At 41.4% G+C, this 25,923-nt stretch overlaps 1 protein-coding gene across 1 annotated transcript in view; it reads left to right on the top strand.

Annotated features, from left to right (window-relative positions):
- The window catches only part of LOC119926909 (glypican-5-like), a 931,977-nt gene that overhangs the window by 286,263 nt on the left and 619,791 nt on the right, over window positions 1–25,923 (top strand). The gene's annotated exons all lie outside the window — the stretch shown is intronic.

The raw sequence follows: 25,923 nt of genomic DNA, 5'->3' as shown, positions 1-25,923 counted from the left end.
TATGTGGACCTATATACAGATATAGATAGATGGTAGATAGATAGATGGATGATAGATAGATAGATAGATAGATAGATAGATAAATAGATAGATAGATAGATGAATATATGAACAATTTAAAGGATGTGTTTGTTTTCCACCCTGGAAGGTTCCTCCATCATGGTGTTGTGGGTTGGCAATCTTTCAGCCTACAGAGAGACAAGCCAGGTCCTTATATTCCAGGCATAATAATAGTAATAATCATGGTATTTGTTAAGTGTTTACTATGCATCAGGCACTATACTAAGCTTTGTGGTAGATATGAGATAATAGGATTAGACACAATCCCTGTCCCACATAGGGCTCCCAGTCTCAATCCCTGTTTTACAGATGAGATAACTGAGGCACAGAGAAGCTAAGTAACTTGCCCAGGATCACACAGCAGACAAATGGTGAAGCCAGTATTAGAACCCAGGTCCTCCTGACTCCAGGCCCTTACTCTATCCACGAAGCCACGCTGCTTCTCTAGCTTGCCTCCAGGCTTATTTGGGAGGACTGTGCCAAGGGTGTTTCAAAGCTTTTCTGTGATTCTGTGTTATCCGTCAACTTGTTCATAAACCCTAAAAATGAGCTTAGAGTTTTGAGAGATGGGGAGAGCATAGAAGACTCTAGGGTGGCCGTGCTTCAAGGTGAGTAGGCCACAGACCTGCACCCCAGATCAAATGATGCCAATTCCTTGGCCCCACTACTCCTGAATACCCCTTGAGGGAATGGGATACGCTGGGAGTCCAAAGTTCCCAGTATGAGGTACTGGAGGGAGGCTACCCCCAACCCCTGGGTGGCCCAGTCCAGCTGGAGAAAGTTGTCACCCTTCTGTTAGTCATTCATTCTAGATCACTACCAGAGTCAGGATTGACCAGGTCTTCCCTAACCCCTCTTTTTCAGTCCTGAGCACCAGAGACTAGTCCCCAGGGCTCCAGCTTAGGCAAACCAAAACCACAGGGCCGCCACCAACTCTCGGGTCCCTGCCGGAGTCAGGGTAGAGACCACGTTCTTCCCTCCATCATTGACTGTAAGTCCAACTTCAAGACTGTAGGCCCATTGTGAGCAGGAATTGTCTCTATTGCTGAATTGTACTTTCCTAGCGCTTAGTACAGTGCTCTTCACACAGTAATTGCTCAATAAACATGACTGAATGAATGAATGAATCCCCCTTGAGTGCTCCTGGGAGGCTCACGACCCCAAGACCCAGCTGCTTGAATGGGGGAGGAAAAATTGAGTTGGTTCTGTGTCAGCTCCTTGAGAGGGTCATACTCACCCAGGACATTCCCCTGCAAAACCCCTGGTCTCTGATGCCACCAGCCTTCTGGGGAACAGGAGGTGGTGGGGGACTATATGAAGAATGGTTTTGGTAGAAGGGAACAGAGATGGCTGTAGGAAGGATAAAAAATGGGCTTACTGGAATGTCCCATCTTCTTCCATGGGTCTTTCCCCTTGTCACTAGACCAGCTGTTCACATAGAAGCAACATGGCTCAGTGGAACGAGCCCAGGCTTTGGAGTCAGATGTCTTGGGTTCAAATCCCGGCTCTGCCAATTGTCAGCTTTGTGACTTTGGGCTAGTCACTTAACTTCTCTGTGCCTCAGTTCCCTCATCTGTAAAATGGGGATTAAGACTGTGAACCCCCTGTGGGACAACCTGATCACCTTGTAACCTCCCCCGTGCTTAAAACAGTGCTTTGCACATAATAAGCACTTAATAAATGCCATTTTTATTATTATTATTATTATTATTAGTAGTAGTAGTAGTAGTAGTAGTAGTAGTAGTAGTAGTAGTAGTAGTAGTAGTAGTAGTTTAAATGACTTAGTGGAAGAAACAATGAGAAACCATGGCAGATTCTCTGCATATCTTCGATGACTTTGTCTGATAGACAGGTCATAGTTCAAAATGATGATAATACTTCAAGGAACTGTTTAGTTGAGGCCACTATGGAAAATTGCACCCAGCTGACACCCGGATTGCCAGGCTGTCATGGAACCATTGGCAGTTAAGGAATGCAGAATCTGTAAAATATGTTCAGTGTGGTCTTTTATTTCATGCAGGGAAATATTTTGATTAGTTTTGAAAACATTCATCCATTCTTTGCTCGTGTCCGTCCCTGCCCAAGTTCATGTTTGCTAAAAATCTGAAGACAAGCCAACTTTACTGTTTACAGAATTGTCATTGCTTGGCTTGCTAGTTATTCTTTTTAATAAAACATGGATTCATGAAAAATGGCTGTATTCACCTCAAACCCATGAGATGGTGGATATGAGCAATCATTTTTCATGAATCCATATACTGTACTATATTCCCTTTATGGAGTGTGTGTAAAGTATAATTTCAATAACTGTTTTTTTAAAAATATTTGCCAAATTACGTCCATCAGTATTAGACATGGGTGTCCAAGTGAGATTTATGTGGTCTTTCAATTGCACCCTGAGCTGCAATCTTCCCCCAGTATTCCAGAGTTTGGGTGTAGACTACTTGTTGGTGGCCAGATCTACACAAACATTTTGGGTCAGTGACTGCCTCTGAATGGTACAAAGATTTATTTAAATAACAATTACTGTGAGTAGGCTACAGTAATGGTTGTCTTGTTCAAATTCTCTGGGGACCACATGTGGTTTAATCTGATTAATCTAAATGGCTACCTTATGTCACTGTTACATCACAAAATCATGGATATAACAACCACTCCAGATTTACTGGGTAACATAAAAGTTGACTTTTATAGAACCGGCAGTTTCTTTTGGGGTTGTTAGGCACAGGGGTATAAAGCAAGCTGCCTCACTTGTATACTGGTTACAACTACTGTAAATTACTTCATATCAAACTGAAATTTACTGGGTCCATATAATTTTAGAATAAGCATAATACAACAACCCAAATTCATATGTTTACAACTGAAAAGTTTTGCCATGCATACTTTCTACCAGCTGTTTTCATTTTATGTTTTTTTGTTTAAAATTCAATCCTGTTCCATGTTCAGCTTCATCTTACTTGTTTGGACATTCCAGGCTTTTATGGCACAGTGATAATTATCATGAACCATGCCGTATATTTAATACCATCATATTTTACATATGTGGGGTTATTGCATTCTGTCCAGGGGCATATTCTAGCCCCATCAATTATGTGTAAAGTGGTTTTACAGCATTGCCTGCTTATCATTTATCTTGTTGTAGTTTTATACACTGTTTTCGAAATTGGTTAAAAATTTATCCTTAAAAACTAATTTTATATACCATAGGAAACCTGTCTTTGGTAGAAGAAATCTGCTCTGAAAGTGTCCTCCATTTATTACAATTTTCTTTGTGTTTTCATTTGTTTTTCAATTTTATATGCTTGAAAAAATATTTCATTCTTCATGCGAACCTCAGTATCACTGACACTGTCCTCTCCTGGTTCTCCTGCTATCTCTTTGGTTGCTCATTCTCAGTCTCTTTCACAGGCTCCTTCTCTGCCTCCCACCCTCTGAATGTGAGAGTCGCTCAAGTTTCAGTTCTGTATCCTCTTCTAATCTCCCTTGGAGAATTTATTCATTCCCATATTTTCAGCTATTATTATTATTGTTATTATTAATAATTGTAATAATAATGATGGTCTTTGTTAAGTGCTTACTATGTGCCAAGCACTGTTCTAAGTGCTGGGTTAGATACAAGGCAATCAGACTGTCCCGTGTGGAGCTCACAGTCTTAATCCCCATTTTACAGATGAGGTAACTGAGGCACAGAGAAGTTAAATAACTTGACCACGTTATACAGCTAAGTGGCAGAGCTAGAATTAGAACCCATGACCTCTGAGTCCCAAGCCCATACTCTTTCCACTAAGCCACACTGCTTCTCCTATAAGTAGATCTCCATTTCTCATATATATTGATGATTCCCTAATCTACATGTCAAGCCCTGATCTTTCTTGCTGCATTCATACATTTCCTCCTGCCTTCAAGACATAGCTACGTGAATGTCCCATGAACACCTCAAGCGTAACATGCCCAAACAGAACACCTTATCTCCCCACCCAAATCCTATCCTCCCCATGATTTTCCCATCACTGTAGACAGTACCACCATCCTTCCTGTTTCACAAGTCTGTAACCTTGGCATTATCCTTGACTCATCTCTCTCATTCAACTCACTTATTCAATCTATCACCAAGTCCTGTTAGTTCAACTGTCACAGCATCAATAAAATCTACCCTTTCCTCTCCATCTGAACTTCTACCACATTGATCCAAGCTCTTATCCTATCCTCCTTGAATACTTTATCAGCTTTCTTGCTGACCTCCCTGCCTTCTGTCTCTCCCTAGTCCAGTCCATACTTCACTCTGCTTCATGGATAATTTCTCTGAAAAAATGTTCAGCCTATGTCTCCTCACTCCTCAAGAACCTCCAGTGGTTGCCTATCCACTCCTGCATCAAACATAAACTCCTTATCATTTGCTTTAGAGCACTCAATCTCCTTGTCCCCTCCTACGTCATGTCACTGCTCTCCCACTACAACCCGGTCCACTAATGCCAACATAATCACTATACCTCAAACTCTTCTTATTTAGCTGCTGACCTCTCTTCCACATCCTGTTTCTGGCCTGGAATGCCCTCCCTCTGTATATCTGACAATTATTCTCTGCACATTCAAAGTTTTATTGAAAGCATATTTCCAAGACGTCTTCTCTAAGCCCTCATTTCTTCTCCCAATCCCTTTTTCATTGCCTTGATTTTCTCCCTTTATTCGCCTCTTCCTCAGACCCATACCACTTATGTGCATATCCATAATGTCTTTATATTATTTTCTGTCTTCCTGTTTAGACTGTAAGCTTGTTGTGGGCAGGAAATGTATCTACCAACTGCTACATTATACTCTCCCAAGCGCTTAGTACAGTTAGCTGTATGCAGTGAGTGCTCAATAAATGCTATTGATTGTTTCACTGATTGAAAGCTAGAATAATAAGGGTACTTTTTAAGTGTGCATTATGTTACAAGCACTGTACTAAGCATGGGGGAAGGTTCAAAATAATCAATTCAGACACAGTCCTTAATCCACATGGATGGGTCTCACAGTCGAGTAGGAGGGAGTAGTGGTAGAAAATAGAAAATTACAATAATGCAAAGCATGCAAAAAACAAATTAAATAAATGCTAAATAATAATTATTAGAAGTGTTAACATATATTATCACTACCATTATTGTTGAATATACAGCCCAGTAACTGTCATAATAAAACAAGAGTTGGAATACAATTCTAGGAATTCAGGGTTCTTATTTCTTAATAAAATGCATAAACAAAATAATCTAGCAAAGCTCTTCCTTGGAATTGCAGGGTCTTATAATTGCTTCAGCATTTGTACCTGAGTTCTCTATTTTTCAAGCCATTGATTTCTACAAGGGCTGAAGGGAATATATTTTCTAACCAGTGCACGGGCAACACCCAGTGAAATAATTTTCATACTAAAATGGTTGTTATGGGGCTTTTAATTTGACAGAAGCTGTGTTCCAACCCACTCCAGTTTACTTCCAGCACTGCTAATTCCCTCTTAGCATCTTCATATTCTTGAAGTTGTTCGCCCATCCAGCCAATTAGAATTGACTACCCTTCCATCTTTTCTCTCAAGCTTGTCACCTCCATTCCTCTTTTCCTTTCTTTCATCATAAATTTCCCCTTCTCCTTCCTGATCCCAAGCCTGCTAGTAATAATAATGATGGTGTTTGTTAAGTGCTTACTATGTGCAGAGCATTTTTCTAAGCGCTGGGGAGGGGATACAAGGTGATCAAGTTGTCCCACGTGGGGCTCACAGTCTTAATCCCCATTTTACAGATGAGGTAACTGAGGCTCAGAGAAGTTAACTGACTTTCCCAAGTTCACACAGCAGACATGGTGGAGTTGGGATTCGAACCCATGACCTCTGACTTCAAATCCCGTGCTCTTTCCACTGAGCCACGTTGCTAATTCCCTGGTAGCAACGTGAACCACAAGTGATAGGACATACTGAGCTAAAGCCCTTAAAAAATCCCTGTCTCTGCTATTGACATTTTGTGTTGTTCAGTCTGTAATAATAATAATAATGTTGGCATTTGTTAAGCACTTACTATGTGTCAAGCACTGTTCTAAGCGCTGGGAGGGGGGGAATACAAGGTAATCAGGTTGTCCCACATGGGGCTCACAGTCTTAATCCCCATTTTGCAGATGAGGTAACTGAGGCACAGAAAAGTTAAGTGACTTGCTCAGAGTCACACAGCTGACAAGTGGCGGAGCTCGGGTTAGAACCCATGACCTCTGACTCCCAAGCCCATGTCTCTCCCCTGGTGAAATAATGTTTTTAATTCATAAAATACTTTGAAATGGTTGTGATAAAGGTATGCCTCTGCCTTGAAAAGCATTTTTGAAATCCACGGGGTCTTCTAAATTTGCTGTGTCCCCACACATCCAATCAATCATTGGGTGCATGAAATAACAGAAGTATTTGTTAAGTGCTTACTAGGTGCCAGGCACAGAGAAGTTAAGTGACTTGCCCAAGATCACCCAGCAGACAAGTGGTAGAGCAGGGATTAGAACCCAGATCCTTCTGACTCGCAGTCCCTTGCTGGGTCCACTTGTCCATGATGCTTCTCCCTGCTAATTTCATTGGGTAACCCCCAGCCCCAAAATACAGTTCAGTTCCATCAATCAATCAATCTATATGCTCTGTTCTAAGTGCTTGGGGGAGTACAAAACAAATGAGTTGGTAGACACATTCCCTGACCACAATGAGCTCATAGTCATCCGCACATTCGCCAAGCTAGCTCTCTTCCTCCCTTCAAAGCCCTACTGAGTACTCACCTCCTCCAGGAGGCCTTCCCAGACTGAGCCCCCTTTTCCTCTCCTCCTCCCCATCCCCCCCACCCTACCTCCTTCCCCTCCCCACTGCACCTGCATATATGTTTGTACAGATTTATTACTCTATTAATTTTACTTGTACATATTTACTGTTCTATGTATTTTGTCAATGATGTGCATCTAGCTTTACTTCTATTTATTCTGATGACTTGACACCTGACCACATGTTTTGTTATGTTGTCTGTCTCCCCCTTCTAGACTGTGAGCCCGTTTTTGGGTAGGGACCGTCTCTATATGTTGCCAACTTGTACTTCCCAAGCACTTAGTACAGTGCTCTGCACAAAGTAAGTGCTCAATAAATATGACTGATTGACTGAATGAATGAATTAATTAATAGTCTAAAGGCACTTCAATATAGGCACTTAGAGTTTCCTTACCAATTCTGACAGAAACCTTTCAGAAAGTCTGCAAAAAGGGGAGGTAAAGCAAACCGTTCCTTTTAGGCCCAATGCTTAATATTCACTAGCTCCACTGTTTACTCTCCATTGTTTGTTTGAGGAGGATAAAGGTCCCCCTCACTTTTTTTAGGCCCTGGACCTGTTAGGAACACAACAGCTATAAATAGATTTAACTTGTTTTTCTGGTTTCGTATTACTTAGATATTTTAAAATATAAAATATTTTAGCAAAAAGAAGTTTCATTCAAACTTAGGGCTGCAGCAGCATCTGGATTCCTTTGGCTTAGCTATATTGACATAATACAGCAAGAGAGAGAGAGATTGACAGTATGCACTTTACCGTTTAAGACCAGAAATCACTGAGGGCTCAGGATTAAATTCTGGCCCCGCTTCTAGACTGTGAGCCCGCGGTTGAGTAGGGACCGTCTCTATATTTTACCAACTTGTACTTCCCAAGCGCTTAGTACAGTGCTCAGAACACAGTAAGCGCTCAATAAATATGATTGAATGAATGAATGATTGAATGAAGAGATTAAAAGATTAAAATTAGTTTCCCAAGTAGAGTGAATGATTGCATCTTCATTTACAGTCAGCTCCAAACTGAATCAGACTTTCCAATTGGAGTTGCATCACACACATGCACACACACACACACAGACAGAGAAATACTTGACCATTTTCAGCACTTACAACAGTGAGGTGATACAGAAAAGTGGGTAGCCAAATTGTACAACAGATTTACAGAGTTGGCAGCCAAATGAAGGGCATAATAAAAACATTTCTCATAAAAGGGAAATTTCAGTGACTTCCAATTTGCTAATTAAAGAGAGAACCTGATGGAACTAGATATATAGTGTTTAGCCAGTTGTCAACAAACTTTACGTAGTATATTTAAATTGCAGCATTCTGCATTAGCATGTGCCCGTCCTTTAAGGGCAGTAATAAATTCTACTGATACTAGGCAAAGGTGTGTTTGTATTTCAGTTGACTCGAGTCCTGAAATATTGGTGGAGTGTTTCCACATCCCTCTAGGGTTCAGTTGTTGCCAGAGGAAACGTGGGGCTATCTGCTATTCACTTGAGGAAAACAACTGTTCAATGACAAAAGGGCACCGGTACAAAAAAAACACAGGGCTATTTGCAGCAACGACAATGCAGGCTTACCAACCTTTCAATCCTTTTATCAAAATGTTTGCAATTCCCATTTCCAGGGAAGTGAAACAAACAATGATAAATATTGAGTGAAGGAAGTTCATCAGTATTCAGTGCATTTTAATGAAAAAGCAATTTCAACAAAGAATGCAGATTTGCTGATTCTTGCCAAGTCCTGCGGGAGTTTGCTTTTGGGTGGTCCCCTGGTAGACTGACATTGTGAAGGGATTTGGCTACAGGCTGAAATGACACAACTCCGACTTCAAATTCTGTTTTCCCCGAGAACTCTTCTGGTGGCCTCCCATCTTCCCACAAACGTTTCAGGATAAGCTGATAACTGTCATGTGGCATTGTTTCTGTATTGACTTTGAATTAGATGACCAAACTATAAATTCTACATCATTCTCTTTATGCCTTTGCCTCATCAAGATGTTGAATAATGATCTTAAATAGTTGCTGAGACAGACTGGATATGGCACTCTTTGGATCCTATCCAGGCTGCTTCTTTATTTTCCCAAAGAGATAATTGTTGTACGGGATGACTTAGAGAGCTCATTACCATCCACAGGGAGAGGGGCATACTGTCTGCATGATACAGTAGTTCCAAGCACTGTGTTGCTCATGAAATTTACTCTGAACGTACCATTTCAGGACATCCCTCATCCATCTGTTTGTAAGTCTTAAAAACATTCCACTGTATGACTGGTGAGTGGAGCTGAATCAGGAGAAGAACCTGCTCAGATGTCATCCGAATTAAGATCAGTTGATCCTATTTGTCACTAGATCGGGATATCCTTAAACACCTTTTATAAAAGATACGTTAGTCTGTTAAAACTTAGAAATAAATTCCAAACTTCTTTTTTCAAACTCTAAAATAGTTTTGGGCCATAAACCTGAATTTTCATGCAAAACCTTTTCCTAGGAAGGGGTTGATCTTCTATTCGATACATCTAGTAGTAGTAATAGCAGTAGCAGCATTTATTGAGAGCCAATTGAGAGCCAACATCACTAAAATCTGCCCTTTCCTCCCAATCTAAACTGCTACTACATTAATACAATCAAATCCTTTCCCGCTACAATCACATCCTTTCCTGCTTGTATTACTGCATAAACCTCCTTGCTAACCTCCCAGCCTCCTGCCTCTCCCCACTCCAGTCCATATTTCATTATGCTGCCCAGATCATTTTTCTACAGAAATGTTCAGGACATGTCACTCCACTCCTTAAAACACTCCAATGGTTACCCATCCATTTTCACATCAAACAAAAACTCCTCAGCATTGGCTTTAAAGAACTCAATCACCTTGCCCCTTCCTACCTCACCTTGCTTCTCTCCTACTAAATCCAGCCTGCACACTTCAGTCCTCTATTGTTAACCTTCTCACTGTGCCTTGATCTCACCTATCTTGATGTCAAGCTCTGCTCACATCCTGCCTCTGTCCTGGAGCACTCTCCCTCTTCAAATCCAAAAGACAATTACACTCTCCCAAATCAAAGCCTTACTGAAGGCACATCTCCTCCAAGAGGCCTTCCCTGCCTAAGCCTCCCCATTTCCTCTTCTCCCACTCTCTTTTATATCACCCCAATTTGCTCCCCTTGTTCTTCCCCACCTCCCAGCCACACAGAATGATTGTTCCTATCTATAATTTATTTATTTATACTAATGTCTCTCTCCCCTCCACCCCACCACCCCCAGACTGTAAGCTTTTGGGCGGCAGGGATTGTGTTCTTTTATTGTTGTACTGTACTCACCAAAGTGCTAAGTAGGGTGTTCTGCACAGCGTATGCACTCAATAAATATGATCAAATGAATGAACCTAGAGCATTCATTCATTCAATTGTATTTATTGAGCCCTTATTGTGTGCAGAGCACTGTACTAAGTGCTTGGGAAGTACAAGTTGGCAACATATAGAGACAGTCCCTATCCAACAACAGGCTCACAGTCTAGAAGGGGGAGACAGACAACAAAACAAAATATATTAACAAAATAAAATGAATAGAATAGTAAATATGTACAAGTAAAATAGAGTACTAAATCTGTACAAATACATATACAGGTGCTGCGGGGAGGGGAAGGAGGTAGGGAAGGGGGGATGGGGAGGGGGAGAAGAAGGAGGGAGCTCAGTCTGGGAAGGCCTCCTGGAGGAGGTGAGCTCTCAGTAGGGCTTAGAATGGAGGAAGAGAGGTAGCTTGGCAGATGTGCGGAGGGAGGGCATTCCAGGCCAGGGGAGGACATGGGCCAGGGGTCGATGGCGGGACAGGCGAGAATGAGGCACAGTGAGGAGGTTAGCGGCAGAGGAGTGGAGGGTGCGGACTGGGCTGTAGAAGGAAAGAAGGGAGGTGAGGTAGGATGGGGCGAGGTGATGGACAGCCTTGAAGCCGAGAGTGAGGAGTTTTTGCCTGATGCATAGGTTGACTGGTAGCCACTGGAGATTTTTGAGGAGGGGAGTAACATGCCGAGAGCATTTCTGCACAAAGACAATCTGGGCAGCAGTGTGAAGTATTGATTGAATTGGGGAGAGACAGGAGAATGGGAGATCAGAGAGGAGGCTGATGCAGTAATCCAGTCGGGATAGGATGAGAGATTGAACCAGCAGGGTAGCGGTTTGGATGGAGAGGAAAGGGCAGATCTTGGCTATGTTGCAGAGGTGAGACTGGAAGTTTTTGATGACAGATTGGATGTGAGGGGTGAAGGAGAGAGCAGAGTCGAGGATGACACCAAGGTTACAGACTTGTGAGAGGAGAAGAATGATAGTGCTGTCAGTAGTGATGGCAAAGTCAGGGAGAGGGTAGGGGTTGGGAGGGAAGATAAGGAGTGCTTATCCTTATCCTTAAGATAAGTGCTGTCTCTATAAGATAGAGCACTGTACTAGGTGTCTGGAAAGCACCCAATAATAATAATGATGGTATTTGTTAAGCACTTACTATGTGCAAAGCACTGTTCTAAGCACTGGGAGAATACAAGGTGATCAGGGTGTCCCACATGGGGCTTACAGTCTTCATCCGCATTTTACAAATGATGTAACTGAGGCACAGAGAAGCTGAGTGACTTGCCCAAAGTCACACAGCTGACAAGTGGTGAAGCTGGAATTCTAACCCATGATCTCTGACTCCCAAGCCCAGGCCCTTGCCACTGAGCGACGCTGTTTCTCATACAGCTGTTTTCAATAGCAAAGTGACATGGTCAATGCCTACAAAGAGTTGACATTCTAATAGGCTAGACAAATAAATCTATTTACTATTAGAGTGGTCATAGATATGTGTTATATTATATATATATATATATATATTACACATAACATATATGTATATATAATAATATATATACATATATGTATATATTATATGTATGCATATATAATACGCACACAAACGAAGGTACAAGTTCCTAAATTCTAGAGTTCACTGAAGGGATGATATGGCTCAGGATGCTGGGAAATAAATCAGGGATTCAGTACTAAAATGATTAGGTCGTGTGGGAGATCTGGAGGAGGAGTTAATAAACTGTATTTATTAATCATAATCATCAATGGTATTTACTGAGTACATTCATTAATTCATTCAATCATATCTATTGAGTTGCTAACTGTGTGCAGAGCACTGTACAAAGCACTTGGGAGAGTACAATATAAGAGATGACAGGCACATTACCTGTCCAAAATGAGCTTATAGTCTAGAGGTGGAAACGGACATGATAATGAATTATGGAAATGCACATAAGTGCTGTAAGGCTGATAGTGACTTCTTACAGCTTTGTCCAGAGAAGAGCTAGGTGGGCACTTTTTGCTCCCCTAGGGAGGCCCAGGACCATGTTTCTATATTACTAAAGCTCCCTTTGTTCACTATAGTCAATCAGGGGTAGGTGGCTACTGAGGTAAGTGCTTGTTGTACCCTGTAATTAAGGATTAAACAAGCAATTTGTGCCTCACGACTCTGTTCTCTAATTTAAAATGGAGCAAAACCATGTTCAGCTCAGTTGTGATTTGAGATATTGTATGACACAAGATTCTTTGCTAGACTACACCTAATCTCTCTGAAATATTCAATAATGTTCGTGTTGTAAAGTAATAAGGGGGAACCTTTTGGTAACTCCATTAATGCAAAGATAGGATCATTTATGAATAAACCCTGCCTGTTCCACTAACCCACAGTTGTTTTAAATACAAGAACATTAATCTGACCTTCTAAAATGTGACATTTATGATGAACATTTTAGTCTGCAAGAAAGATAAATTGAAAGCTAGAAGCATTGTTCAAATTTTGAAAGCTCCAGTGTGATTCTAATGCCAAATTTGCCTACAAAGAAAATGAGAACAAGGGAAAAAGTATGATAAATGTTATATCATGTTAGCAAACAATCATTTTCAGGACTAATAATTCTGACAATATCAACAAATGCTGCTGAACTTCAAGTCTTTTGCTGAAGACTGTTCGTGTTCTCTTATGAAGATTAAATATCTTGATGGCTTAGCTTGTTGGATTGGAGAAATTCTGTCATTTTCGACATAACAGCTTTGTGATGCAAAACATTCTGGGATTTTTGCAATGTTTTCTGGGAACAACATTGTTAACGGAAGAAGGAACTCATTACTAGCATTTATGAAGTCAATCAGTAGCATTTATCCAGCATTGCCTGTGTGCAGGGCATTGTACTTAACACTTGAAAGAATGCAAAATTGAAGAAATGATCCCTGCTCTCTATTCATTCATTCATTCATTCATTCATTCATTCATTCGAATTTATCGAGCACTTACTGTGTGCAGAGCACTGTACTAAGTACTTGGGAAGTACAAGTTGGCAACATATAGACTGTGAGCCCATTGTTGGGTAGGGACTGTCTCTATATGTTCCCAACTTGTACTTCCCAAGCACTTAGTACAGTGCTTTGCACACAGTAAGCACTCAATAAATACGATTGATTGATATAGAGATGGTCCCTACCCAACAACAGGCTCACAGTCTAGAATGGGGAGACAGACAACAAAAGAAAACATGTAGACAAGTGTCAAAATCATAAGAACAAATAGAATTAAAGCTATATGCACATCATTAACAAAATAAATAGAACAGTAAATATGTACAAGTAAAGTAAAATAAATAGAGTAATAAATCTGTACAAATATATACAAGTGCTGTGGGGAAGGGAAGGAGGTAGGGTGGGAGGATGGGGAGAAGGAGAGGAAAAAGGGGGTTCAGCCTGGGAAGGCCCCCTGGAGGAGGTGAGCTCTCAGTAGGGCTTTGAAGGGAGGAAGAGAGCTAGCTTGGTGGATGTGTGGAGGGAGGGCATTCCAGGCCAGGGGGAGGACGTGGGCCAGGGGTTGACGGCGGGACAGGCGAGAACAAGGTACAGTGAGGAGGTTAGCGGCAGAGGAGCGGAGGGTGCGGGCTGGGCTGTAGAAGGAAAGAAGGGAGGTGAGGTAGGCAGGGGCGAGGTGATGGACAACCTTGAAGCCGAGAGTGAGGAGTTTTTGCTTGATGCCTAGGTTCGATGGTAGCCACTGGAGATTTTTGAGGAGGGGAGTAACATGCCCAGAGTGTTTCTGCACAGAGATAATCCAGGCAGCAGAGTGAAGTATAGACTGAAATGGGGAGAGACAGGAGGATGGGAGATCAGAGAGGAGGGTGATGCAGTAATCCAGTCAGGATAGGATGAGAGATTGAACCAGCAAGGTAGCGGTTTGGATGGAGAGGAAAGGGCGGATGTTGGTGATGTTGTGGAGGTGAGACCAGCAGGTTTTGGTGATGGATTGGATATGTGGGGTGAGCGAGAGAGCAGAGTCTAGGATGACACCAAGGTTGCGGGCTTGTGAGACAGAAAGGATGGTAGTGCCATCTACAGTGACAGGAAAGTCAGGGAGAGGGCAGGGTTTGGGAGGGAAGATAAGGAGTTCAGTCTTGGACATGTTGAGTTTTAGGTGGCGGGCAGACATCCAGATGGAGATGTCCTGAAGGCAGGAGGAGCCCCGAGCCTGAAGGGAGGGAGAGAGAGCAGGGACAGAGATGTAGATTTGGGTGTCATCAGCGTAGAGATGACAGTTGAAGCTGTGGGAGTGAATGAGTTAACCAAAGGAGTGAGTGAAGATAGAGAGCAGAAGGGGAGCGAGAACTGACCCTTGAGGAACCCCTACAGTAAGGGGTTCCAGGAGAGCATATTCTACTAGAGGAAACAGACACCTAAATAGATGCCAAATAAGAAGAGTAATACAGTTTACAGGATATTCCCAGAAGTTCTAGGGGGAATGTGATAGCTTAAATATTTGTGCTTGAGGATGTTGAAGTGGCAGGTGATACAAGTGGGGAGATTTGTTATTACTCCAGGAAGGCGTCCTGTAGGAGATGAGATCTCAGAAGGACTTTAAAGATGAGGATATTTGTGGTCTGTAGAATTTCAAATGGGAGGGAGTTCTGGCAGGAGGGAGTGAGTAAATGGTTGATAGAAGATGAGACAATAATGAGGGACAGTGAGTAAGAGAGCTTGAATGCAGCTAAGCTTATCAGCTGGGGTGAAGAGGGAAAACTGCATGAATAAAAGGTGAGAGACCTGGTTGGGAATCCTAAGCCAGGAGTCAGAAAATTCTCCTTGATGCATAGTCGAATGACTAACCATAGGAGGTTTTAGGTTGGGAAATGGGGATTGAGACTGTGAGGCCCCGTGTGGAACATGGACTGCGTCCAACATGATTTGCTTGTATTCATAGAAAGCACTTAACAAATGCCACTATCATTATTATTATTATTAAGTGATTGATTTGATAATCTTGAATCATCATCATCATCATCATCATCATCATCATCAATCGTATTTATTGAGTGCTTACAGTGCAGAGCACTGTACTAAGTGCTTGGGAAGTACAAATTGGCAACATATAGAGACAGTCCCTACCCAACAGCGGGCTCACAGTCTAAAAGGGGAAGACAGAGAACAAAACCAAACATACTAACAAAATAAAATAAATAGAATAGATATGTACAAGTAAAATAAATAAATAAATAGAGTAAAAAATATGTACAAACATATTTACGTATATACAGGTGCATATACATATATACAGCTGCATATACATATATACAGCTTCAGGCTTCAGTCTATCCAATCTCTGCCCTCCCCCCTCTCCATACCTAATTTGATTGGCACGGGGGCGAGGGACACCTTCTGTATTCCCAGCTTGGGCTGTCAATCTAGCAGGTTTGGTCGCGGGGGCGGTCTCCCACCCTCACTTCCGAGTTCCGCCTGCTGGCTCAGGTGGTCACTAGATAGCTTTTGACCTTGAGAATCCTTGGACTTCCCACAATTCGATCATATTTATTGAGCAATTACTGTGTGCAAAGCCCTGTACTAAGCGCTTAGCTTGATGTGGGGTGATTCAGACCATTGAAACTCTGCTTTCTTTAACACTGAGTTGTTGCTACCCTAAGCCAGAGGACATAGCCCCTCAAGTAGGAAATGAAGCTCTGAGGCCTTGGAGGCAGGCAGTAGAGGTGGAGGTCTCAGTGGGATTCATTCATTCCATCATATTTATTGAGCACTTACAGTGTGCAGCATACTGTACTAAGCGCTTATAATCTGAGACAATAGAATGGAGGTGCAAGAGTCTCTCTGATGAAGATCCCACTTTCCCCGTGCGCTGTGAGCACCGTATCCCGCTGCCCTGAGTTCCAGAGCAGACCTAGCCTGGGATGGCCCATGGCAGCAGTGTATCTTGAAGCCGATGTTTGTACCACTTTGGGGAAAGGAGATGATCTTCTGCAGGGACCAAATCCCTTGGGCTGCGGGGGGGGGGGCACAAGTTACTTGAGGTGGGGCTTTATCTCCTTGGCCCATGCAGGCCTTGGGTCCTGGGTCTTGATAACTGCCCTTCTTCATCCATCTTTCCTATGGTTTGAAACCAAAATCTCCTAAAAGAAGCTGCCACCTTCCTAAAATTGTTTTTGGAAAGTTGTGGAGATTAATTCAATCATATTTATTTAGCGCTTACTGTGTGCAGAGCACTGTACTAAGCACTTGGAAAGTACAATTCTGCAACAGAGACAATCCCTAACCAACAACGGGTTCACAGTCTAGATGAATAATAATGATATTTGTTAAGTGCTTACTATGTGCCAGGTACTGTTCTAAGCGCTGGAGTAGATACACGGTCATCAGGTTGTCCCATGTGGGGCTCACAGTCTTAATCTCCAGTTTACAGATGAGGTAATTGAGACACAGAGAAGTTAAATGACATACCCAAAGTCAAAGAACTCATAAGTGGCGGTGCCGGGATTAGAACCCACAACCTCTGACTCCCAAGTCCGTGCTCTTTCCACTAAGCCATGCTGTGGCCTCAACTGTGAAAAAAAATCCTACTTGTTTATCATTGTTTATCGCTGGAGAAGCAGTGTTTCTCAGAGGAAAGAGCACGGGCTTTGGAGTCAGAGGTCAGGGGTTCAAATCCCAGCTCCACCAACTGTCAGCTGTGTGACTTTGGGTAAGTCACTTAACTTCTCTGGGACTCAGTTTCCTCATCTGTAAAAAAGGGGATTAAGACTGTGAGCCCCCCGTGGGACAACCTGATCACCTTGTAATCTCCCCAGCACTTAGAACAGTGCTTTGCACATAGTAAGCGCTTAATAAATGCCATTATTATTATTATTATTATTGTGAAGAAGGCTGGTTTTCTGTCGATAGTAAAAGTATCTATAAATGCTAAGAAAACGGTCCTATTAAGTGGACTTCCTTCCCATCCTTTGCCCACTATAAAAGGGTGTACACACCATAGGTCACATCTTGGACGTCTATTTAGACCATTTGGCTCTTAGACCATTATAAGCCAGAGTGACTGATCTTTTTAACAAGAGCAAGTTAGAATAAGAGCATAGTGTCATTACCTCCTTTGGGACCCCACTGAGTCTAAAATGATCATGATGAATTCTCTTAGGTCTTAAATTGCAGATTCAAGCCCCAGGCTCAGTTCAAAAGGTCTAATCCATTACCCGCTATTAATGTTTTCATTCCTCTTGAACAAAGGATAGCAGTTGAATTCTTTAGATTTTTCAAGATATTAAGTTGGCATGGTAATATCTCCAGTAAAACTTGGTGATTTTAAAAGTTTTAATTTTTCTGTAATTTTGGAAATTAACCTATATACACCCTAGAGTGTTTTATGATACTTTTATTTTCTTTAACTTACCAGTTTTTCAATTTCCTCCCACTCCTTAATGGTTTTCCTTTCTTCAGTGTTCCCTGATTCTACAAGTCTTTCTTCTGCTTTTTATGATTCCCATCAAACTCAGATATTATGTCCTTTTTTCTGCTCCACACCCACTTCCCTTCATTTTTCTAGGTTTATTTCAGTAGTTCTCTGGAGAGAGTGTAACAAGAGAAATAGGAGAATGCCCAGTGAACTACATTGGATGACGAAATGTTAGATCAAAGGCCTCATTTCAGATTGAAAACTAAGACAGTAGTGTCAATTTCATTTTTAAACTAAAAGATCTTAAAGATCTTCCTTCCTCCAGGGAATAGCAACACCTTTGTAGCAGGTAAAATGAATTAACTTTACAAAAACACACATATACTATTTGAATGACGTGCAGTTGTTTTTTTTCTCCATATCCTATGGAACTGACTGACTGAAGGATGCATGTAAATGTAACACAAAAGACAATACTTTTTAGCCAAATAAAATACACGTCTTAAGGAAGGAGAGGGAGAGTAGACATCAAAACAAACATCCCTAAAGCTTACTGTGATTCTTGGAAGGCAGTGTCTTGGGTGTGACATTAACCTTTAAGTATTCAGAAGGTTTTGCATCACAAACTATGATGGGAATTGTTTTCCAAAAGTGATTTATGATTTATTAGGCTCTCATCACCTTTTTAAGAGTGTTTTAAGGAATTTTAGGTATTTAAATCACTTTATTTTGGGAAAGAAAAAATTTTCAGCATAGCAAAAAGTGGTTCCACCTCTTTCTTGTCTGTTGTGTGATCTCAGGCAAGTCACTGAACTTCTTCATGCTTCAGTCATCTCATCTGTAAAATGTGGATTAAGACTATAGTAAGGAGTTTCTGTTTGAGGCAGAGGTGGATGGGCAGCCATTAGAGGTTCTTGAAGGGGGGGAGACATGGACAACTCACTTAAATAATATGATAGTAATAATAATAATAATAATAATAATAATAATGGTATTTGTTAAGCACTTACTATATGCAAAGCTCTGTTCTAAGCACTGGGGGATACAAGGTGATCAGGTTGTCCCACGTGGGGTTTACAATCTTAGTCCCCATTTTACAGATGAGGTAACTGAGGCACAGAGAAGTTAAGTGACTTTCCCAAAGTCACACAGCCGTTAAGTGGCGGAGCCGGGATTGGAACCCATGACTTCTGACTCCCAAGCCCGTGCTTTTTCCACTGAGCCATGCTGCCTCTCAAAGCACCTTAAACTCATGACAGAATAGCAACTGTGGTATTTATTAAGCATGGACTGTTTACCAAGCACTACACTAAGCATAGACAGAGTCTCTGTAAGCATCATGTGGGACATGGACGGTGTACAATGTGGTTATCTTAGATCTACCCAGGTGCTTAATACGCTGCACAAAGTAAGTGCTTAAATATCATTTGGAAAAAAAAATGAATGGAAAGAAAACAAATATTTTACTTGAATCCATTTTCTACCTATTTCTTGATCACATAAAAGCAATAATTTATAGAACATTTTCTTCCTACAAAAATACTATTTTCTGATTGGAGTCCATTGTGTATTAATGCGTTATATTTTGTGAAGCAATTATAGCCCTTTTGATGAATTCATGAGCTTATTGTGGAGCCCCAATGACCAATATTTAATAAATCCAGTAAATCCAATGATGGTAAAAAGTTGAGGTTTTTTCTTGGAGGTACTGCTAAGCACCAAGGGTGATGACCTGGCCAAGAGGAAGAGGAGCCAGAATAGCAGTAGCCGTACCAGCAACCGACAAGGAAAAGACAGGAGCCAACCCTTGGAAATCACGGGCCCACTATAACATTATCCCTGTGCCCTTCTGCCCTCTCCTTCTACAAATTTGCCTTGGCTGTTTATCCCTTTTCCTGAATGGTGATTGTTCCCAAAACTCCTGAACATGTATGGGAATTCTAAAAACACGAAATGGATGTTGGTTTGTTACTATGATAGGTTGGTTAAAAAGTCTCATCCCAGGTACTACCCACAGACTAACCTTGTAACAATGGGAAAATCTTTATGCCTCAACTTCTCCATTTATAAACTGGGCATTGTAAATCATGGCTTTACTAGAGTCAAGATGCTGCATACTTAAATGTTGTTATATTGAAAATATGTTTGAAATATTTAAAGAAAATGTAATATTGTTGATATATGGGTTTTAGATTGAGATTAAATTAAATCCAAGGTCTGTTCTTCAAAGTCACCTGATTTTTCATATCATTTAAATCAAGACCTGCAGTTCTATTTACAGGAGAGAAATATCTGTCCACGTCAAATCATTAGAGGAACTATAGAAAGATTTTCTGAAATACTGGCTTCCACCGTTACTTTTCCCACATATGTGACCCACTGCATTTTTATTATTTCCGGAAACTCTGCTCCTTCCAATTTGACAAGAGCTTTCTTACATATGGCTCACCAGAATTGACAATAAGAATTCAAAAATGAGTTTGCCACCAGAAGACCTTTTCTCCATACTGATTTTCATACTCAATTTTTTATTCATTTATTTTTAATGATATTTAACTGCATTCTACGTGCCAGGCACTGTACTAAGTGCTGGGGTAGACACGTTGGACACAGTCCCTATATCACATGGGACTCAGAGTCTTAATCCTCATTTTACACATGGGCTGAGGCAAAGATAAGTTAAATGTCTTCCCCAAAGTCACACAGCAGACAAGTGTCAGAGCTGGGACTAGAACCCATGTCCTCCGACTCCCATGCCCATGCTCTTATCACTAGGCCACACTGCCTCCCAAATGTATTTAATGCCTACTGTGCACAGAGCACTATACTAAGTGCTTGGAAGAGTACAGTGTAACGGAATTGGTAGACACATTCTCTGCCCATAACAATCTTGAAAGTCTAAAAGGGAAGACAAGTATTAAAATAAATTACAGATATGTACCAAAGTGTTGGGGGACTATCAAGTGCTGGAAGGATACAGATCCAAGTATAACGATGATGCATAAGTGTCAGAGAGTAGGGGAAATGAGAGCTTGGTCGGGGAAGCCCTCTTGAAGAAGATGAGATTTTAATAAGCTTTGAAGATGAGGAGAATGGTGGTCCATTGGCTATCAAGTGAGAGGGAGTTTCAGAACAGAGGGAGGATGTGGGCAAGGAGGCCAGTGTTGAAAAAAGTGAGATAGAGGTACAGGAAGTAGATTAGCAGATTAGTAGATTAGATTAAGGAAAGCAGCCTAACTCCTGGTCTTGGGAGTCAGAAGTCATGGGTTCTAATCCTGGCTCCACCACCGATCAGCTGTGTGACTTTGGGCAAGTCATTGACTTCTCTGTGCCTCAGTTACCTCATCTGTAAAATGGGGATTAACACTGTGAGCCCCACATGGGACAACCTGATTACCTTGTATCTCCCCCAGTGCTTAGAACAGTGCTTGGCACATAGTAAATGCTTAACAAATGCCATCATCATCATCATTACCATTGGAGGTGGGCAGAGAGTGTGTTGAGTTATAGTAGGACATCAGTGAGGTAAGATGGACTGAACTTTTTTTTTTAAGGCAAATGATCCAGGCAGCAGAGTGAAGTATGTTTCAGAGTGGGGAGAGACAGGAGGCTGGGAGGTCAGCAAGAATGATGATGCAGTAGACACCTAGAATAGTATAAGTGCTTGGATCAGTGTAACAGCAGCATCATCAATGGTATGTTTAGAGCTTTTACTATGTGTAGTGCATTGTACTAGGCTCTTGGAAGAGCACAATACACCAGCAGTGGTTTGGATGGAGTGGAAAGGGTGGTTAATAGTATTGTCGTGAAAGTAGAATTGATAGGATTTGGTGCCTGATTGAATATGTGGGTTGAATGAGAGAGATGAGTTGAGAATTATACCAAGGTAATGGACTCGTGAGACAGGGGGGATGGGAGTGTTGTGTATACTGGTGAGAAAGCTATGGGGAGGGCACAGTTTGGGTAGAAAGATGAGCAGTTCTGCTTTGGACATGTTAAATTCGAGGCTTTGGTGGGGCATTCAGGTAGAGAAGGAACCTGATAGATGAGACTAGACTGTAGAGAAGGAGAGAAATCAGGGCTGGAGTTTGTAGATTTGGGAATCATCCTTCCAGAGATGAGAGTTAAAGCCATGAGAGAGGGTGAGTTCTCCAAGGAAGTGGGTGTAGATGGAGAATAGAAAGGGACCCAGAACTCAGCCTTGAAGGCCTCCCAGAGTTAAGGGATGGGAGGCAGTCGAGGAATCCATAAAAATGACTGATTATGAGTAGCAAGAGTGATAGGAGGAGAACCAGGAGAGGATCATGTCACTGAAGCCGAAGTTTGATCATTTTTCCAGAGGAAAGGGGTGGCCCTTATTGTTGAAGGGAGCTGAGAGATTGATGAGGATTAGGATGGAGTAGAGGGTGTTCATTAGTGAGATCATTAATGACCACTGAGAAGGCAGTTAATGTAAAGAGGGCAGAAGCCAGATTGGAAGGGGTCAAAGAGAGAATTGGAAGAAAGTAAATGGAGTCAGTAGGTGTAGACAACTTGTTCATAGAAGCTGTACAGGAGTGGTTACGAGGGAAATGGGCTGATAGTTGAAGGGAATCATGACGTGAAGGGAGGAATTTTTTTTTCCTTTTTAGAATACAGGATACATGGGCATATTTGAAACCAGTGGGAAAGAAACCATTAGAATGTGAATAGTTGAAGATGGAGGTCAGAAAGGAGGAAGGGAGAGGGCAAGCATTTTGATAAGGTGAAAAGATTGGGGCTGCAAGTGTAGATGGAAGAGGTAGGTTTTGAGAGGAGACAGGTGTTTTCCTCTCGAGAGATTGTTAGGAAAGATGGGAGAGTCAAAGAAGGGGCAGGAGGAGGCAGGGACTGGAGAGGAGCAGGGGACATTTTAGGGAGATCTTGGCTAATAGTTTCAGGTTTCTCAATGAATTAAATGGCCAGGTCATTAGGGACAAGAGCTGGGGTGGAGGGAAGGGGAACAAGGATTTTAGGAGAAAGTTAAACATCTGAAACATATAATGTTTCTGGGCAGAGCTAAAGCAAGTGAGGGTGAATATAAGATAAACAAGTTCAGCCTGATACCTAGATTTCTGCCATCAGCACTCCACAGCTCAAGAACAGGAGTCAAGGAAGCAGACTGTGTAGGTGATCCAGGGTTGTGTGTTAATAGTACAAGATAAGTTAAGGATAAAGGAGTGAGTGAGTTAAGTTCAGTAGAGACGGTGGTATTGAGGGTATCAATTTTTCCATCAAGGGAAGGTTGTTTGGGCATGGAGATTAAATGGGGCATGATGACTTGAGAAACTTGGTGCTGGTCAATAGATCAGATGTCTCTGTGGGGGCTTAGGACAGATCTGTGGGGAGGAGTGTGTGTGGAAGAGACGGCAAGTTCTGGTGGAATAGAGGGATTTCAGAGTTGGCAACTAGGAATGATGAAATTGAGTGTGTGTCAAGCTTGGTGAATGGAAGAGGTGGGATGCAATGGGAGCACTGGAGTTGAGGAGTGGAAGAAAGGGTTGTTGAAACATCCACATGAATTTTGAAGTCCTCAAGTAACAGTGAAAGGATGGAGAAAGAAAGGAGTAATATGAGGAAATGATTACAATGGTTGAGAAAGTTGGATTTGGGGCCGGGGGGTGGTAGATGACTGTGACTAATTACTGGAGTGGGTGGTAGAGGAGGATGACATGGGTTTCAGAGGAAGGGGAAGAGTGGGATGGTGGAGATGGAATGGTGCAAAAGCAGCACTGGAGAGTGAAAATGAAGCCGACTCCTCCCCCTTCGCCAGGGAGTCTTGGAGACTGAAGATGAGGGCAGTAGGGCAAGCAGTGACATCTCTGGCAAGTCAGTTTTCAGTGGTGGAGAGAAAGACGTGACTGTGTCAGGAACAGGTCCAGGATTAAGAAAAGGTTTCACATGGTGGAACAGGGGGCCCATAGGCCACACTTGGCTGAGACCAAGTGCTCTACTCTTTAAAGACTTGTTAATTGACCAAACCATTTGTCTATTCTCTTTTCCTCCTATGTTACTTTTGTGCCTGCTCCCTATTAAACTATAAGTTCCCTGATGGTAGGAATTGTGTTTCTTCTTTGTGTTGCACTCTCCCAAATGATATGGACAGTGCTCTGAAGGTCTCCTATCTTAAGAAACCTGATTGATTGATGCATATCAGCAAGCCAGGTGATACTGACGGTGGGACCATTGCAATTGGTAGAGTGGAGAACTCAAGGCAATGGCCAGAGGAATGGAAGTAGTCACATCCCAAACATACTCCTACCAGAATGGCTGATCCTGACAAGGGCTCATTTATGACACCCTTATTCTTTATTCCTATAGACTCTGAGTTCTTTGTTGGCAAGGATTGTCTCTTTTTATTGCTGTATGGTACTTTCCCAAGTGCTTAGTACAATGCTCTGCACACAGTGAGTGCTCAATAAATATGACTGACTGAATGAATGAATAATCCAGTTTGAAAAACCATGAGGTTTGTTGTCATAGTAATCAAGCATGTTCTTAAAAATGGATTCTTCTCAGCCCATATCCTAACTTTTAAATTATGCAATAATTACATCCCTAATAATTGTATATGACTAAATCTATATGTACAGAAACATATTTCCTGGAGTATTCTCCATGGAAACTGTGGCTATCCTAATTGTCCCCAGTGACGTTCTACTCCACCTGCCTGATGGATTCAGCTGGGAGTGAAGCTGGCAGGCTAATTTTCCATGGGATATCAACCTCCGTAATTTTTCTTCTGAGAGAATTGATTGTTGCACAGCAGTGTCCTTATAGGTCCCCACCCTCATGCCCAAGATGACAAGCTACATTTATTGTATATATTCTATATTGCACATATGTTTTTGAGCTAAATTCCAAGTTTCCACTGAAAAATATATGCCCTGCAGTCAATATAAACATGGGTTCCAGTTACAAAACAGACTAAAAAATAATTCAATGATTGAGAAGTTATTATTTTCGAGGAGAAAAAAAATCCAGTCAAGTTCTCTCTCAAAAGCATAGTTTAACACTGGAAATGTCTTAAAGGAATTCTTGTAGCATCCCTTCAGTATGTGAAATGGAATGTGTTGATAGAAATCTAGTTAGTTTAGCTCCCTTCAGTGAATCAAGTTGAAAACTGATATTTGAAGCCAAAGGCAAATTCACATAGATTAGTTTTGAAGTTCTTGCTCCCTCCTCCAAAAGAGAAATTGGAAATTAGGAATGTATCTTTCCCCTAGCATGAGCATTAATGAAACATCACAGAGCATAACTGTTAAGGCCTTCTGTTGTTAATTTTACATTTCTACTTAGGATAATAAACGAAGGTGTAATAATGTTTGGCTTGTAATTTTCTACCCATAATGAGAATGAATGTTTTACCTATGCTATTACTTTTGGGAATAAAGCAATTGACTTTAGAAGTAGTGAAATAAAAATGAAACTAAATGGAAATACTTTAATTGATTCATGCTCATGTTACATTTTAAGTTACCTAATCTATCTGAGAGCTTCTACCTGAATCATTTGGATTGATTCCCAGTAAAATTCACCTTCATTGGGTTACTGTAATTAATTACAATATTGGGTTGAACTTTTTCAGTTTGTCAATACTTGAGGACAAATGCCACCAGTAATAAGGGTCAACTGTCAATGATGATTCATCCTTTAAATGCAGTCTTTTTCTAATGGAGAAGGAATCATTAAGCTCTCCAACTGCTAAAATGCCTTTTCCTTGAGGAGTTAAGAAATTCAGTATGGGTCGTTAGTGTTTTTCATAAAGAGTTAAAATTGTAAACTTGGGGAGTGTTAAAGTATGCATCATAAGAAACTGTGTATGGGAAGTAGCTTGTTTTAGTTTAAAGAAATGACTCTGGGAGTCTGGAGTTTTGCCTTTTAGTTCAAGTTCTATTACTGGTGTGCAGTATTGCCTCAGGCAAGTCATCTCACTTCTCTAGGCTTTATTTTCCTCATTTGTAAAATGAATGGAGGGAAAATAATGGCCCAGAAATATTGGGAGATTAAAATGAGATAAGTAATGTGAAAATACTCTGGAAAAATCAAAAAGGCTAGATAAACTCAAAGTGTGGAGGAAATGAATCTGTCATCTAGTGCAAAGGGAATTTTGCAAATTACTCATCATTGCTGTTATCGAATGGCATTGCTACTTACACACTGCTAGCTTAGACCCCATAGGGAGCTGAGAAGACATTACTTCTACCCTTAGGGAGCAGCAGAAAGCAAAATATCGACTGGATCATGCATATGGATATAATTAAGCTATTAGAGAACTGGCAGCACAAATGTCAT

The sequence above is a fragment of the Tachyglossus aculeatus genome, chromosome 1 (genome assembly GCF_015852505.1).
Source record: "Tachyglossus aculeatus isolate mTacAcu1 chromosome 1, mTacAcu1.pri, whole genome shotgun sequence".
NCBI lineage: Eukaryota > Metazoa > Chordata > Mammalia > Monotremata > Tachyglossidae > Tachyglossus > Tachyglossus aculeatus.
The sequence above is the reverse complement of the archived record's forward strand: the minus strand, read 5'-3'. Positions and strand labels throughout refer to the sequence as shown.